This window comes from Oryctolagus cuniculus, chromosome 4, assembly GCF_964237555.1.
Source record: "Oryctolagus cuniculus chromosome 4, mOryCun1.1, whole genome shotgun sequence".
NCBI lineage: Eukaryota > Metazoa > Chordata > Mammalia > Lagomorpha > Leporidae > Oryctolagus > Oryctolagus cuniculus.
In genome coordinates this window covers 96,691,826-96,706,754 of record NC_091435.1, presented here as the reverse complement: position 1 = coordinate 96,706,754, position 14,929 = coordinate 96,691,826, and the positions used below count along the sequence as shown (strand labels likewise).

General features: G+C 45.1%; 1 pseudogene; it reads left to right on the top strand.

Annotated features, from left to right (window-relative positions):
* Positions 1–1,829: 1,829 nt before the first annotated feature.
* LOC103350523 (L-2-hydroxyglutarate dehydrogenase, mitochondrial pseudogene) lies at positions 1,830–2,610 on the top strand (annotated as a pseudogene).
* The last annotated feature ends 12,319 nt before the right edge of the window (positions 2,611–14,929 follow it).

Sequence of the window (14,929 nt, the reverse complement as noted above, 5' to 3'; positions counted from 1 at the left end):
GTTAAGTACAAGAAAAAAACTTGGAACTATATATATATATATATATATATATATATAGTTAAAACTATATATATATATGAAGCAGAGTTTCACCAGAAAATTTAGTGAGTTCAAAAATAAGCTTTATATTGAAGAGCTGACAAAGGACAAGATTTTTGTAAAGGGAGAGAAGTCACCACATCCCTGTGAACAGCTCTTAGAAACCACAGAAAGCCCTCTGACATCAGATTTTTAATATTAATTTTCAGAGGCAAAAATGCTTTGTATCCAGATGTGAATGGTAAATAGCAAAGTGCATACATTTTAGCCTTGCATTTTAATCACTTTTGACAAATCTATACACCTGTGTAACCCTAACCTCAATCCAGAAATAAACTTTCCATCATTCCAGAAAGTTCCCCTCATGCCCCTTTCCAGGGAATTCATTCCCCTCTCAGCAACCATTTTTCTGTTCTTGAATTCCACATAAATGGAGTTATACAGTATGTTCACCTTTATGTCTGCTTTTGTGGCTCTACATGTCTGAAATTCAACATTGCTGCATGTATCCATAGTTGTTTCTTTGTGCTACTCAAGGATATTCTGATTCTTGAACATATTTATCCTTTATGAACGTGTGGATTAGTTAGTTTCGGGCTATTGCAAACAAACATTTCACGTATTCTTTGTGGGCATGTCTTCATTACACTTGTGAAACAACTAATAGTAAAATTTCCGTATAAGGAACTGCCAAAAGATTTCCCAAAGTGGAGGTAAACATGCAGTTATGAGGGTTCCAGTTCTGTGTCCTTGCCAACATTTGCTGCTGTCAGTCTTTGTAGTTTTAGCCATCCTAATGTTACAGCACTGTGGTTTTAATCTGCATGATGACTAATGATGCTTAATTTTCATATACTTACTGATGACATCATTTTCCCTGAAATGTCCAGATCTCTGGCCATTTTTTCTTATTGCTCAATAGTAGGAATCCTATATAGAATAAAGAAGTCCTTCATTAGATGTGTATATTTATAGTACCACCACCACCCTCAGTCTGTGACTTGCCTGTTTATTTTCTTAATGATTTTGGAGAGCAGAAGAGTTTTATTTTAATGATGTCTTTTTTTTTTCTTTTTATGGTTAGTGCTTCTTGTGTCTTCTAAAGCCCCAAGGTTGTGAAGATGTTTTCCCTGTGTATTCTTTTGAGTGCATTATGGTCTGGTCTTTTTAAAAAATATATATATATTTATTTATTTGAAAGAGTTACACAGAGAGAGAAGGAGAGGCAGAGAGAGGTTTTCCATCTGCTAGTTCACTTCCCAGTTGGCCTCAATGGCCAGAGCTGAGCCGATCTGAAGCCAGGAGTCAGAAGCTTCTTCCAGGTCTCCAGTGCAGGTGCAGGGGCCCAAGGACTCGGGCCATCTTCTACTGCTTTCCCAGGCCGTAGCAGAGAACTGGATCAGAAGTGGAGCAGCTGGCTCTCAAACCAGTGCCCATATGGGATGCCAGCAATGCAGGTGTCAGTTTTACCCACTATGCCACAGTGCTGGCCTGGTTTGGTCTTTAATGTCTAGCTGTGTGGTCATCCCCTGTTAATTTATGGGTTTACTGTGAGGGTCTTCGTTTCTCCTGACCTCTATAAGGTTATCTGTTTGGGTTAGCTTCATTTGTTGAAAATATTCTCTTCATTCAGTTGGTTTGGTGGAGTCAGGCTGAGGGAGGGGAGGGGGCTAAGGTGATGGTGGCAGCGCTGCGTTACGGTGGGGGGCTTCCCCAGGGCATGTGGGTCAGCATCAGGGAGGCCCTGGTCACTGTGCAGGGGTGACCATAGCACCAGCGCCAGTGCCAGCTTATAGTAGCTATTGAACAAGAAGAAATTCCCAGACTTCAGGCCCTGAATGAGAGGCCTGAGAATGGTGCCCAAGGCCTGAGGCTGATCCAGCAGGAAGATACAAAGAAGAGGGCATCATATTGCAGGGGTCTGATGCCTGTAGATTGTCCATACACTGGCATTGTAGACTGTCGATATGTTGCTTTGTCCTTAGCCCAGGATTTCCAACAAGCAGGTGGCTCTGTCTTAACCAATTTTGAAGTAAGTGATATTGAAATGGCTAAAGAAAGCCCTTCAAGAAATAAAGATGAGATGCAATATCCAATTGTTACAAAGAATACAAAGGGAGAGGAAGTTCGGAGTCAGTATGTTGTGACGTGTGTGGGACTTTGCTCAGACCGTATTTCTGAGTTGAGTGGATGCAATCCTGATGCTCGCATTGTACCATTCCGGGGAGATTATCTGCTGCTGAAGCCCAAAAAATGCTATCTAGTAAAAGGAAACATTTATCCAGTCCCAGATAGCCAATTTCCTTTCCTAGGAGTCCATTTCACACCAAGGATGGATGGCAGCATTAGGCTAGGACCTAATGCAATTCTTGCCTTTGACTTTGACTTGCCTTTGACCTTTTGACTTCAATGCCAGAGATGTGCTGCATAGAATTATCAATAGTGGCTTGGTTAATAATAATTGATAGAATTAAAAAGGAGAGAACGATCCAACATGGGAAGCGGGATACACAGCAGACTCATAGAATGGCGAATGGCAAATGCCATAAACAGCACTCTGGTCCCAGAATCAGCCCTTAAGGCATTTGGATCTGGCTAAAAAGCCCATGAGAGCATTTCAGGCATGGAAAGCCAAGACACTGTGGCAAAAAATGACCTAAATGAAAGATCTCTGTGAGTGGGATCCCAATGGAAAGAACAGGCCATCAAAGAAAGAAGTACCTTTCTCTGAAGGGAGGAGAGAACTTCCACTTTGATTATGGCCTTGTCTAAATAAGATCAGAGTTTGTGAACTCAAGAAGTTTCCATAGCCTTGGCAGCTCATGACAAGAGGCTCGGGTGATTACTGACATCATAAATAAGAGTGTCAATTGTTAAATCAACAACAGGAGTTACTGTGCACTTGCTCCCTATGTAGGACCTCAGTCCTTAATGTGTTGTAGTATGAGAATTAACGGTAAAACTGATCTTCAAACAGTACTTTATACTTTGTGTGTCTGTGTGTGTGCAAACTGTTGAAATCTTTACTCAGTATAGAGTTGATCTTCTGTATATAAAGATAATTAAAAATGAATCAATTGGCTGGCGCTGTGGCTCACTAGGCTAATCCTCCACCTGCAGCGCCAGTACCCCAGGTTCTAGTCCCGGTTGCTCCTCTTCCAGTCCAGCTCTCTGTTGTGGCCCGGGAGGGCAGTGGAGGATGGCCCAAGTGCTTGGGCACAGCACTGGCTGTGGCAGCCATTTGGGGGGGTGAACCAACGGAAGGAAGACCTTTCTCTATGTCTCTCACTGTCTATAACTCTACCTATCAAATAAATTATAAAAAAAGAAACAATGAAAGGAGCTAGGGTTGCATGGTAATTGCACATCAGCAACAGTTGTATACTAGTTGCATCCTTGCATTTTAATTTAAGAAAATGTTTTTAAGAGCGTTTTTAAGTCAGAGATAACTTCTGAGTTGTTAAAATGATGTAACATACAAGCATTTGTTTTAACTAAGATCCGTGTTCTTCCACTTTGTGAATAAACAGATGTGATACAGCTGTAAAAAAAGTTAAATTGATGACATAAGTGTGGGTCTGTTCTCAACACTGTTCTGTTCTGTTCTGCTCATTGGCCCTTGCACTAACAGCACACTACCTTGGTCATCATAGCTTTGTAGTTTGCTTTGAAGTCTGGTACCATAGGTCCTCTGGCAGTCATCAAGATTGTTTTGGGCTTTGGTTTTCCTAGATTCTTTACATTTCTATAGAAATTTTGGAATCAGCTGATTCCATTCAATTTGGAAAGAATGGACATTTTAATATTTTTTAGATGTGTTTATTTGAGAGGCAGAGTTACAGACAGAAAGAGGGAGAAACAGTGAAAGAACTCTTCCATCCGCTGGTTCACTCCCCCAAATGGCCACAATGGCTAGAGCTGGGCCAATCTGAAGTCAGGATCCAGGAGCTTCTTCTGGGTCTCCCACATAGGTACAGGGGCCCAAGCACTTAAGCCATCATCCACTGTGTTGCAGGCCATTAGCAAAGAGCTGGAATGGAAGAGGAGCAGCCGGAACATGAACTGGCGACCATACAGGATGCCGGCACTGCAGGACGAGGCTTAAGCTACTATGCCCCAGCACCAGCCCCTGGGCATCTCAATATGGAGCCTCCAATCCCTGACTGTGGCATCTCTCTCCATTTATTTAGATCTTTAATTTGTCAGCAATGTTTTGTTGCCTTCAGTGAGACATCTGGCAACTCCTTGCAAAATTCCTAACTTCTATATGATTTTTATGCTAAGCAAGTGAAATCATTTTTAAATTCATTTTCCAATTACTTACTACTAGAACACAGAAATGCAATTGATTTTTGTATTTTTTTTTTTACTTTGTAATCCACAACTTTGCTGAGTTCAGTCATTTGTTCTGGTGGATTTTTTTTTCCTTTCATAAGGAATTCTTTGGGTTTTCATATACACAAGCACAATTTACAATTATTTACAAGGAGTTCCCAGATGTCTAGGACTTCTGGTTCAGTGTTAAATAGGCCTAGTGAGAACCATGAATACGTTTTGGAGGGGAAAGTGTTTTTCTCCATTTATTGACATGATCGTGTGTGTTTTAATTTTTGAGTCTGGTAGTATGGTGAGTTACCTTTCTTGACTTTTCAATTATCTTCTGCTGCCTTCCCAGGTGCATTAGTAGGGAGCTGGATCTGGAGCAGAGCAGCCAGGACTCACTGGCATTCCAATAAGGGTTCTGACATTGCAAGGAAGCATCAACTTAACCCATTACACTTCAATGCTTAGCTCGCCTTTCCTCTTTTAAATAAAGCATTTAGAACTATAATTTTGGGGTGGGCATTTGGCCTGGCGGTCAAGAAAGTGGTTTGGGCACTTCCCACATCCCATATCAGAGTGCCTAGGTTTGATACCTGGCTCCACTCCTGGCTCCACTCCTGACTCCATTAGCTAACAGCTGGAAGGCAGCAATGATGGCTCAAATGGTCATGTTCCTGACAGCCACCTGGAGACCTGGATTGAGTTCCAGGCTTCTGCTCTTGACCCCAGTTGCTGTAGGCATTGGAGAGTGAGCCAGATGATGGGAGCTCGCTCGCTTGCTCTCTGTGTGTGTGTGTGTGTGTGTGTGTGTACACATGTCCCTTCATGTCCTGTTTTAGACATATCCTATAAATTTGATGTATCAGTGTCAGGGTTGTGACGTAACTGGTAAATCCACCACCTGCAATGACAGCATCCCATGTGGGTGCTAATTCCTGTCCCAACTGCTCCACTTCTGATCCTGCTCCCTGCTAATGGCCTGGGAAAAAGAGCAGAAGATGGCCCAAGTGCTTGGGCCCTTGCCACCCATGTGGGAGACCTGGATGGAGTTCCAGGCTCTCAGCTTTGGCCTGGCCAATATGGCCACTTGGGGAGTGAACCAGTGAAGGGAAGATCTCTCTCAATCTCTCTGTCCCTCTCTGTAACTCTGACTTCCAAATAAATAAATCTTTTTTTAAAATGTATGTATCTTTTCATATTATTCAAGCCAGAATATTTTATTTGTGATTTCTTCTTTGAGTGATTTAAGGCAGTTTTGCTTGATTTCTAAATATGAGTATTTGGGGGGATATACTTTTATCACTGATTTGTAATTATTGGAGAGTGTACTTTGTATGATTTTAATCCTTTGAAATATATAAAGACCCAACTTTTGATATATCTTGATGAATGTTCCAAATGCGTTGTAGAGTATATGCAGGGATTTCAAAAAGTTCATGGAGGGACAAGCATTTGGCCGAATGGTTAAGACACCTATGTCTCTTAGCAGGTGCATGGTTTGATAGCTACCACTGGCTCCTGAGCGCAGCTTCTGCTAAGGTAATGCAAACCTTGAGAGGTTCCAACTCTCTCCATGTGGTCATTCAGGGGGTCGGGGCTTTTCACACGCATGCTGGGCCATCCTAGGATATTATCTTCAGCTGTTCCGGTGCAGGTGGGTCACCACGGGTCTGAGCTAACAGGAAGGGGAGAGATGTGGAAAAAGCATGCTGTTTACGGTGCTGGCCCAAAAGTGAGACACATCAGATCTGCCCACATCCTGCTGGCAAGAAGTTAGACACATGATCTCGCCTCACTGCAGGCAGGAAGCAAGCAAAGTCCCGCAGAGGCAGGAGTGAGCAGTGAGCGAGCCGTTCAAGACACCTGTGTCCTATATCAGAGCGCCTGGGTTCACACACACACGAAGGGGGAGAGAGAGAGAGAGAGAGAGAGAGAGAGAGAGAGAGAGAGAGATCATCCATCTGCTGATTCACTCCCCAGATGCCTGCAACAGCCATGGAAGGGCCAGGACACCCTAGCCTCTCACATGAGCGGGAGAAACCAAGTACTTGAGCCAGCATCTGCTGCCTCCCAGGAGCATTAGCAGGAAGCTGGATCAGAAGTGGAGGCGGAACTCAATCCCACACACTCTGTTTATTTTTTTATTTTTTTTTTATTTTTGACAGGCAGAGTGGACAGTGAGAGAGAGAGACAGAGAGGTCTTCCTTTCCCGTTGGTTCACCCTCCAATGGCCACTGTGGCTGGTGCACCGCGCTGACCTGAAGCCAGGAGCCAGTTGCTTCTCCTGGTCTCCCATGCGGGTGCAGGGCCCAAGCACTTGGGCCATCCTCCACTGCACTCCCTGGCCACAGCAGAGAGCTGGCCTGGAAGAGGGGCAACCGGGACAGAATCTGGTGCCCCGATCGGGACTAGAACCCGGTGTGCCGGCGCCACTAGGCGGAGGATTAGCCTAGTGAGCCGTGGCGCCGACCCCTACACACTCTGATATGGGATGTGGGAGTCCCAAAGCAGCAGCTTAACTCCCTGCACCACAGAACCCACCCCCGAACCCTAGTTTTACAGATGTGAAAACAGACTCAGAGCTGAAATAGACTCACCCCTAAGGTCACAATGACAAGTTGTGGAATCAAGGCCATTGCTGTTTTTCTGATCCTTGCCAGAATGTAACCATTGAAAAAAACTACGTCATTAATTCTAGGCATTTCCAACCCTAACAATCTCAAAATAGATGCACACAGGCCAGTGTGGTGTAGCAGGTAAAGCCACTGCCTGCAGTGCCGGCATCCCATATGGGCACCAGTTCCAGTCCTGGTTGCTTCACTTCTGATCCAGCTCTCTGCTATGGCCTGGGAAAGTGATAGAAGATGGCCCAAGTGCTTGGGCCCCTGCACCCGCGTGGGAGACCTGGAAGAAGCTCCTGGCTCCTGGCTCGGATCGGTGCTGTTCCGGCCACTGTAGCCAATTGTGGAGTGAACCAGCAGATGAAAGACCTTTCTCTCTGTCTCTACCTCTCTCTCTCTGTCTTTCAAATAAATAAATAAATCTTAAAAAAAAAAATCATTACCAAAATAATTCACCCAGCAAGTACTAAGTATAGATTTCTAGGGCCTGGGAAGTCAAAGACAAACAGAGTCACACAAATGTACAGTCTGGGACTCTCCAGGCACTGATATCTGAGCTACCTCTCGGAGAAGGTCACGGCTACCCCACTGACCTCCAAGATGCTCGGTCTGCTCGGGCCCCTGTCTCTGAGATTGATTTAGGCCTCCTCTGAACTGCCATGCTGTCTTTCCCCTCAAACTGAGCAGCGATGCTCCAAACCAGATGTTCAGGACAACAGTTATGTCACCAAAAATGTGATTTTGGGGAGTGGGCATTTGGGGAGTGATAAGGATGCCACTTGGGACATTAAAATCCTATATTAGAGTTCAAGTCCTGGCTCCACTTCTGATTCCAGTTCCTGCTAATGTGCACCCTGGGAGACAGCAGGTCACAGTTCAAGTACTTGGGGCCCTGCCACTCACATGGAAGATCTGGATTGTTCCAGGCTCCTGGCTTTGGTGTGCTTCACCCTCTGGTTGTTGCAGACATGTAAGGGATGAACTAGCCGACAGGAGGTCTCTCACTCTCCCTTCCTTCAAATACATAACACAAAACTGTTTCTTTAAAGATTTCTTGGCCAGCGCCGCCACTCGCTTGGCTAATCCTCCACCTGCGGCACCGGCACCCCAGGTTCTAGTCCCAGTTGGGGCGCCAGATTCTGTCCCAGTTGCTCCTCTTCCAGTCCAGCTCTCTGCTGTGGCCAGGAAGGCAGTGGAGGATGGCCCAAGTGCTTGGGCCCTGCACCTGCATGGGAGACCAGGAGAAGCAACTGGCTCCTGGCTTCGGATCAGCGCGGTGCGCCGGCAGTAGCAACCATTTGGGGGGGTGAACCAACGGAAAGGAAGACCTTTCTCTGTCTCTCTCTCACTGTCTAAATCTACTTGTCAAAAAAAAAAAAATTCTTTATTTGAAAGGCAGAGTGACAGAGAAGAAAAGGCAAAGAGAAAGGGGTCTTGCATCCACTGGTTCACTCCCTAAATGGTTACAATTGCCAGGGCTGGGCCAGGCTAAAACCAGGAGTCTGGAACTCCATCCAGGTCTCCCACGTGGGTGGCAAGGGTCCTAGCACTTAGGCCATCTTCTGCTGCTTTTCCAGGTGCATTGGCAGGGAGCTGAATCAGAAGCGGAGCAGCTGGGACTCAAACCAGAACTCCAGCATGGGATGTTGGTGATGCAAGTGGCGGCTTAACCTGCTGTTCCACAAAAACACTGGCCCCACAAAAAAAATAAATAAATAAATTCTGTTTATCCATTCATCTGATGAAGACTTTGGTTGATTCCATATTTTGGCTATTGTGAACAGTGCTGCTGTAAATATGGTGGGCAGGCATCTCTTTCATACAACGTATCATGTGTTTTGGGCATATAGCCAGTAGTGGAACTGCTGAATCCTACGGCAAGTTTATTTCTGTTTTTTTAAGAAATCTCCATACTGTCTTTCACAGTGGCTGCACTAATTTACATTCCCTCCAGTAGTGTGTAAGTGTTCCCCTTTGTCCACATCCTCGCCAGCATTTGTTACTTTCTGTGTTTTGGATTCTAGCCAGTCTGACATGGGTGAGGTGATATCCCATCATGGTTTTGATTTGCATTTCCCTGATGGCTAGTGATGTTGAACATTTTTTTCACATATTTGTTGGCCATTTGTACTTCTTTTGAGAAATATAGTTCTTTGCCCATTTCTTAACTCGATTTGTCATTTCTTTGTTGTTGAGTTCTTAAAGTTGCTGATATGTGGGGCCGGGGTTGTGGTATAGCAGGTAAAGCTGCCGCCTCCAGTGCCAACATCCCTTATAGGTGCCGGTTCAAGTCCCGGCTGTTCCACTTCCAATCCAGCTCTCTGCTATGGCCTGGGAAAGCAGTAGAAGATGGCCCAAGTCCTTGGGTCCCTGTACCCATGTGGGAGACCTGGAAGAAACTCTTGACTCCTGGCTTCGGATCAGCACAGCTCCAGCCGTTGCGGCCAACTGGGGAGTGAACCAGTAGATGGAAGACCTCTCTCTCTCTCTCTCTCTCTCTCTCTCTCTCTCTCTCTCTCTGCCTCTCCTCCCTCTGTGTAACTCTGACTTTCAAGTAAATAAATACATTTTTTTAAAAAAGTTGTATTGGATATGAATCCGCTGTTGAATAGGTAGCTTGCAAGCGTTCCTTCCCTTTCTGTTGGATGTCTCTTCACTCTAGTAATCATTTCCTTTGCTATGCAGAAGCTGCTGAGTTTGATATAATCCCATTTGTTCAGATTGCTTTTTAAAAAAATTTATTTGAAATGCAAAGTTACAGAGAGGCAGAAGCAGAGAGAGAGAAGAAAAGTCTTCCACCTGCTGGTTCACTGCCCCAGATGGCTGCAACGGCCAGAACTGCGCCGATCCGAAGCCAGGAGCCAGGAGCTTCTTCCAGGTCTCCCGCATGGGTGCAGGGGCCCAAGGACTTGGGCCATCTTCTACTGCTTTCCCAGGCCATAGCAGAGAGCTGGATTGGAATTGGAGCAGCCGGGACTCTAATTCTAACCAGCACCCATATGGGATGCCGGCACTGCAGGCAGTGGCTTCACCCACTACAGCACAGCACCAGCCCCCCAATTTGCTTTTGTTACCTGTACTTTGGGAGTCTTGTCCAAGAAGTCATCCCCTATGCCAGTGTCTTGGAGTGTTTCCTCTGTTTTCTTCCAGCAACTTCATGGTCTCGGGTCTTCATTTAAGTCTTTGTCCCATCTTGAGTTGATCTTTTGTACATGGTGAAAGGCACGGATCTAATTTCATTCTTCAACATGTGTATATCTAGTTTTGCCAGCTCCATTTGTTGAAGAGACCATCCTCACTCCATTGGATGGTCTGAGCACTTTTGTCAGCTATCAGTTGGCTGTATGTATGCAGATTAATTTCTGAGCTCTCTATTCTGTTTCATTGATCTATGTGTCCGTTTTCATGCCAACATTATGTTTTAATTACTACAGCTTTGTTGTATACTTTGAAATCAGGTATTTTAATGCCTCCAGCTTGATTTTTCTTGCTCAGGATCTCCTTGGCTATTCTGGGTCTTTTTTGTGATTCCATAGGAATTTTAGGATTGCTTTTTCTAATTCTGTAAAGAATATCATGGGTATCTGGTAGGGATTTCATTGACTCTGTAGCTTGCTTTAGGTTGTACAGGCATTTTAATGATATGGATTCTTCCATATCCACAAGCAAGGACTATCTTTCCATTTTTTTGTGTGCTTCCTGATTTCTTTCACCAATGTTTGATAATTTTCATTGTAGAGATCTCTTACTTCTTTGGCTAAAGTGTTCCTACATATGTTTTGTGGCTGTTGCGAATGGGATTTCTTTCCTGATTTCTCTTTCAATGAGTCCATTGCATATAAAAAAGCTCCTGTGTTTTCTGTTTATTTTGTAACCTGCAGCTTTACACAAGGAGTTCTAACAGCTTTTTGGTGGCATGTTTAGGTTACTCCATGCACAACATCTGTCACCTGCAAACAGGGATAATTTGACTTCCTCTTTTCCAACTTTGATGCCCTTTATTTCTTCCTCCTCCCTAATTGCTCTTGCTAAAGCCTCCAGGACTGTATTGAAAAGGAGCAGTGAAAGTGGACATCCTTGCCTTGTTCCGGATCTGAGGGGAAACGCCTTCTGCTTTCCCCCATTCAGTATGGTATTGGCTGTTGGACTGTCATATGTAGCCTAATTTTGAGGTGTGTTCTTTCTATACCTAACTGGTGGATGGTTTTGTCATGAAGGAGTGTTGAATCTTGTCAAATGCATTCTCTGCATCTACTGAGATGTCCATATGGTTTTTGTTCTTCATTCTGTTGATGTGATTTATGACGTTTATTGATTTTGCAAATATTGAATCACTCTTGGATTTCTGGGATACATCCCCCGGATCATGATGTAGGACCTTTCTGATGCGGTGTTGGATGGGATTTACTAGTATCTTGTTGAGAATCTTTGCACCTATGTTCATTAAAGATATAGGTCTACAGTTTCTGTGTTGTGTCTTTGTTTGGTTTTGAAATCAAAGTGATGCTTCGCTTCATAAAAAGAGTTTGGCAGAGTTACAGCCTATACGATATTTTGGAATAATAGGAAAAGTAAACACTATATATATTATATATAATAAATATATAAATATTTGTTTATATGAATGCTCACCTGCAAGGGGATCTGCTTCCAAGCCCTATCACGCGGTGGTTGACAGGATGTCATTCCTCATGGGTGTTGAGCTGCGGGCCTGAGTCTCTCAGTGCCTATTAGCCAGAGGCCACCCTGAGTTCATTTGCTGCTGGGCCTCTCCAAAACACTGAATGCGAGATGGCCGTTGACTTCCAACAGTGAGCGAGAGCAGGCATGCAGGAGGGAAGCTATGCTCTCCTACACCTGATCTCAGCAGGGCGGGCCCGCACCTTCCCACCTCCTAGGCACTAGAAGCAAGTCACTGACTAGGTCCGGGCCCGCCCCAGGGAAAGCGGCCCACACAACTGGCCTCTTGCTTTCGTCTTATCTCCACTCCCCGCCCCCACCAGAGCCATCCTGTTTCAGAGGTATCCCGTTTTGTTAAAATTTCAATGAGGACCTATTACTCCTCTGCTCAAAACCCTCCCATGACCTCCCCCCTTGCTGTGAGTTGGTTTTCTCTCACCTGCTCTGCAGCCCGCTAGCCTCCCTGATGTTCCTCCAACACGCCTGGGAGGCTGCCAGCTCAGAGCCTGCACAATTGCTCTGCCCACAGAATTTCCCTCCCGTGCACGGGTACCATGTATGCATACCCTACCTCAGCAAAGCCCTACTGGATCATCTCATCTAAATCGCACGTTCTTCCTACCTCCTTCTCTGCCTTTTACCCCTCTCCATAGCAGTCCACTCTACACGGGTACTCAGAAAGCTCATGGAGGAAGTGTGTTTGGGGCCGCAGGTTTTTGGCACAGCGTTAAGACACCCGTTGGGACCCAGCTGCACTTCCGATGGCACTTTACTGCTGATGAGCACCCAGGGAGGCAGCGAGTGATGACCCAAGTACTTGAGTCCCTGCCTGCCTCCCACGCGGGAAACTAGGACTGAATGCCCTGCTCTTAGCTTCGGCCTGCCCAGCGCAAGCGTTTGAGAAGTGAACCAGTGGGTTCACTGTGTGTCTCTCAGTCTTCCAAATAAAAAAAGATTTTGTTGCACCAAATTTTTGAAATCCATCCATAGGTTTTTCATAACACACATTTCCACAAACTTTTCAAAGAATCCTCATACACATCACACTACATATTTTACTAGCTTTGCTTATTACATCCCGACACCAGAATGGAAGCTCTTTACAGCCAACTATTTTATTTTGTTCACTGCTGTATTCCCAGAAGAATGCTTGACATATTAAGGAATTAGGGACACTTGTTTGAATGAAGGAAGGAATTCTGATGCTATGAGGAGTCACCAAAGGATCTTAAGCCTGTTAAGTAGCTCATCCTGACAACACTGAGAACAAGCAACCAGAAGAAAAGTGGACTTAAAGGCTTAGAGAACACAGACAACGCCAGGCAGTCATCCAGGCAACACATTGTGAGGGTTTTGGTGAATTCAGTGACTCCATGATTCCAGAACAGTTTATGGATGCAATGAAAAAGTGAAGAACATTTATGAGTGCTCTTAAAGCTTATCTACAAATTCCATGCAATCCCTAACAAAAATCCCATTTGGACTGACAAGCTGATCTTAGTATTCATATGGAAATTCAAGGGACTCACTAGCCAAAACAATCTTTAAAAATAACAAAATTGTAGGACTCGACACTTTCTGATTTCAAAATTTTACTACCAAGTTCCTATAATCAAGCCTGAGGTTCTGGGATGTAGGAGGATATATAATTAATAGGATGTGAATGAAGGTCCGGAAATAAACTCATGCATTTACAAGCAATTGATTTTCAGTAAAGGTGCCAAGACTGATCAGTGGGGACATAACAGTCTCTTCTACAAACCGTTCAGGGACAACTGATGACCACATGTACAATGATTAATCTGGACCCCTACCTCATGCTGTATACATGAATTAAAAACAGACCAGACTCAAAGGTAAGTGCTACAACTATAAAACTGTTAGGAGTTAGGGGCTGGCGCTGTGGCCTAAGGGGGTAAAGCCACCACAGACAGTGCTGGCATCCCATATGGGCGCCGGTTTAAGTCCCAGCTGCTCCAGTTCTGATCCATCTCTTTGCTATGGCCTGAGAAAGCAGTAGAAGATGGCCCAAGTCCTTGGGCCCCTGCACCTCTGTGGGAGACCTAGAAGAAGCTCCTGGCTCCTGGCTTTGGAATGGCCCAGGTCCGGCCGTTGCGGCCATTTGGGGAATGAACCAGCTGATGGAAGACCTCGCTCACTCTCTCTCTCTCTCTCTCTGCCTCTGCCTCTCTGTAACTCTGCTTTTCAAATAAATATATAAATCTTAAAAAAACTGTTAGAAGCATAGGTATAGATATATCTTCTGACATTGGATTAAGTAATGATTTCTTAGGCTTGATAGCTAAAATGCAAGCAACCTAAAAAGTATAAATTATATTTCATAAAAATTAAACTTTTGGGCCAGAGTTGTAAGCAGAGTGGGTTAAACCACTACTTGAGACACCCACATCCCATAACAGAGTGCCAGTTCAAATCTCAATGGTCCATTCTGACCCAGCTTCCTGCTAAGTCACCAGGTAAGACAGCAGCTGATGGCCCAATACTTGGGCCACTGCTACCCATGTGGGAGATCTGTATGGATTTCTGGGCTCCTGGCTTAAACCTGGCCCAGCCCTGGCTGTTGTTGGCATTTGGAGAGTGAACCAATGGATGAAAGACCTCTCTCTTCCTTTCTCTGTCACTCTGCCATTCAGGTAGATGACAATGAATAAATAAACATTTTCTTAAAAAGGAGGCCACACCCTAAAGAAGATCAGGTTGAACCCCAGTGAAATCAATGAACGCATCAGTGACAACTCCAGCAGCAGACCCGGAAGCGGACCGAGGCTGAGCTGGTCCACAAGCCTGCGACTGCCCACTCCTGGGTCCAACACTCGGCCCGCTGACAGGGCAGGCATCCTGGCAGAAGTCAGGGGAAAGGTGCAACGGGTCCTGGAATGCTGGAGAAGCAGCCCGGAGAAGGGGGATGCGGACTGTGCAGCGGCTGCTCAGAGGATACCATGAGTCTAAGACAATTCAAGGGGAACGTGTTCAGGAAAAAGCTGCTTTTTATGAAACACATCATCGAGCTGAAGGCCAAGGAGGCCTGCAAGAAGCTCCAGGCTGAACGAGCGGAGACCCACCTCTCCAAGGCCAGGGAAGCATAAGGCACACTGAGAGTGAGCACTCCAAGACAGCCCAAGGAGGAAAGGACCAAAACAGCAAGCCCCCCCCTCTCCTGTCTAAACATAGTGGCCTTGGTGATTACGCAAATGCACTGCTAAAGTAAATAAAATGTGTCTCTATCTGGAAAAAAGAAGCAGATA